Raw genomic sequence first — 3421 nt, forward strand, 5'->3', positions numbered from 1 at the left:
TCTTTCTGATGTAATTCTCCTCGTGTTGGATCTTTACACGGTCTTGCACATCAGTCTCAATCTACAGTGGAACAATGTGGCAAAGATGTCGGAAAAAGCTAATAAGAAATCTGAAAAGTCTGTCAGTCGACACTGGAGGCTTCAGCGACTGACAAAAAAAAAACAAAAAAACAAGCTCCCTTGGTTTTCTGCTTCCCCCAAACACATGCAAGAGCACATTTGCACATCTTATGCTCTCTTCACCTCTTCGTTGTGAGGTGTAACACCTGGGCGTTGAGAGGAACATGAATCAAGCTGAGGAAAATGTCTTTTAATCTGTTTCAGATATTGTTTCATAGCTGTAAGCAGTCTTACCTCATCTGTGAAGCTTCCTCCTCAGACAGAGGGATCACTGTATCTGTAGGCATTCCTCAGGCTCAAATATCAAAACAGCACTAAATAACCTGTCATTCTCCCTCCCCAGAACATAGACGTTGCTGCGTGATGAAGCTTGTGGTCCATTTTTTAGGGAAAGTTACCCTACAACCCTATAACCTCTGAGTTCAAAGGTTGCACCATTACAGGGTAATTCATAGACAGTGCAAAAACAGTGTGACAATTCTGTAATTGAGCCGCAATCTGAAAATAAAGACGTCTTGTTATAAAGTAAGCTTTATTTATAATGTCTGGAATGCAGTTTGCAGTATAATGCCTCTGAAGTAGAATAAGTGAGTAGCAGTAGCCGTAAAGATATCGTGTTTTCACAAATTTCAGTCCCTGTCAAAGAGACCCCCCCCCCCCCCCCCCCCCCCCCCCCCCCGAGAAAGTGCAATGGCTGTTTGACTTCTACACGTTTGGTTTTCAAGAGGTGTCCCAGACATTGATATCAAACTTAATACCAAGTGACTCGCATTTGATCAAATGGGGGGAACCTGTGACATATCCAACACTGTCAAAAGGAGAAGCCACTACGACAGTCAGTCAAAAGTCGTCCTGTTTCGAGCTGTTTCACATGCAAGTTTCATACATCCTGTTTGATACGCTTCAGCTTTATCTCAAAAGCACACAGGATGGTGCCTTTGGGGAAGGGCTGTTTCTCCTTTGATTAAACAACACATGAAACAATATGCATCCAAATCTGTCTATCGCACACGCGTGCAAACACACGTATTCCTTTTTCGGCTTCATAATTCCTGCAGACAAGACCACGAGATCAGTTTTATTGGTGGTGGCTCTGATAAGAAGCAAGTGACTTAAGCAAAGAAGAAGTGCACACTGAACGCTAAAAGATGGCTGTTGCTACAACATACAAGAGAGAGGCGCAGATTGGGTGTGACAGACTAAGGCCAGGTTTGAGCTCTTAAGCTCGTTATAAAAAGCATTCAGAAGGCCTAAAGCTTAGAGCAGCTCTTTGACTGCCTTGAAAAGTCATTATTATTTCATTTAAAACATTGTTATCGGAATATTTTAGTCCATTCATTGGCTGTTATTGCAAAGGCTTAAAGCAACAAGAAATTAGCTTATTTACTTTCTCGATAAGACTTAGGTGAGAAAATGGATACCATTCTCACATCTGCCCAGTAAACACATGGCTACAGCCAGCAGCTGGTTAGCTCAGCTAAAGAGCAGACAGGGGATACAGCTAGCCAGACTATGTCCAACGCTAATAAAATCTACATAACAGCACATAACTCACTAATTAGTGTAATATCTCAATATGTCTATCTTGACTTTGCTGGTTACCTTGCAGTGCGTTGACCAGTCGTTCCGGTTTAAAGCTGCTTCCCAAGTCTTGACACATTTCTGTAAAACACAGAAATGTTCCAGTTTTCAGCATTCACTACCAAATTGTTCAGATTTTCATTGCAATTGAAATAATAATTATAACATCATACTTCATGTAGAGGTTTATCATAGTCTGTTCCACACAAACAATGCACTATGCTCCTGAATTCATTGGTATCGATGTGTTTCAGACAATCAGATCAATATATCGTTGGCGAGGCTGTTGCTAGGCTACGATGCTTGACGCTGACAGGACCTTCAGTATGCTAACGGTTAGCTGTCATGCTGGAGAAAGTTGGCCTTATCTAAAGAGCTCCAGGAGGTTTATGCCTTATGATGTTGAAAGGTGTGCAAAGGGAAAAAATAATAGTCCCTTATCCTGGTGACGTGCATGTGATACACTTAAGGGTCCCGATTTGGGGGAGGGGTTGTAAATATGGCCACCCTAACTTATAGCGACAAGAAGACTTCAGGAGGTGGAATAACCCCCCCGTAAGACCACAGTATGTATTTTACACTTCTGTGTTTGGATGGATTTTACAAACATGATGCAATGCCTTAATCAATGAACTTCAGAGGCTGGTTGTCAGATTTTTTTTTTTAGCTTTGGTGTGCTTCATGGGATACTTCCCACAAACTAGTCTGTTTGAAGCACACTGAACCCTTTTCTTTCTTCAGTATTTGACAAAAGGTTTATTCAGACTTGGACTGCTCATATTGACAACTCAACAAATCTCTGTATGTCCATGAACTGGAGTCCTCATCCTCGGAAAAAGTGCATTTTTTTCCATGAAGATGAAAAATGTTTACACAGATGGAGATTTACACATGGATCTGTGTTTGTGTCTGTCTGTGCTGCCCAGAGCAATTCCATGTCTGTTTGCACACTTACCTGTGTTAAGCCTGAACACCGCTTAACCACCTAACTAGAGCTTGACACACCCATTAGGTTGATGCCTTTTATTTGGCGCTCACGTTGTTACGTAATAGACAATATTTCACAATTTGTTCCGATCTGTTTGTGCAAGTTGTAACTTCCGTCTGCAGTTCTTATCTTAGCAGCTCATCCAACTTCTAAATTCCTCCCTATCGTCTGCCAGGTTTTTCTACTATAAGGACGAGGTCTCTGTGAACCTCACAAGGACGGCGGCCTTTTTAATGGTTGCATCCAATTATTATGCGCTTTCATCTTCACTACAGATGTTGAGAAGATCTGTGCCTTCATCGCCTCAGAGGAAGACCAAAAGGAGGGTAAACAAAACTTCTGCGTCTCAAGTGCCGTCTTGAGTGTCAAGTGCTGTTGACAGTCTGGGTTCAGAGCGAGCAGACTGTTAGCTGTCTAAACAGGCCGACAGCGGACGGCCCACTGTAGTTCAAACAGGTCAGCAGGAGTGAAAGACAACACCGCTGGCCCCCTGTCCTCTAGGAGCTGACACGACACCCCACCCCAACACTCAGCCCCGCTCCCTCGTGACGACTGACACCCTTGTCCCCTATCCTCCAGCTATCACCATAAAGAATGGGACATGTTGTCACCACCGCGACCCTCTCTGCCTGGACAAGCAACTGTAGCCTCTCTGCGTTTCAGCGTCTCGCCTCTTCCTCCCTCTCTCACCTCCTCTCCCTCTGCGGTTTTGACAGAGAGGCTGGTGTTTCA

The sequence above is a fragment of the Pempheris klunzingeri genome, chromosome 7 (assembly GCF_042242105.1).
Source record: "Pempheris klunzingeri isolate RE-2024b chromosome 7, fPemKlu1.hap1, whole genome shotgun sequence".
Lineage (NCBI taxonomy): Eukaryota > Metazoa > Chordata > Actinopteri > Acropomatiformes > Pempheridae > Pempheris > Pempheris klunzingeri.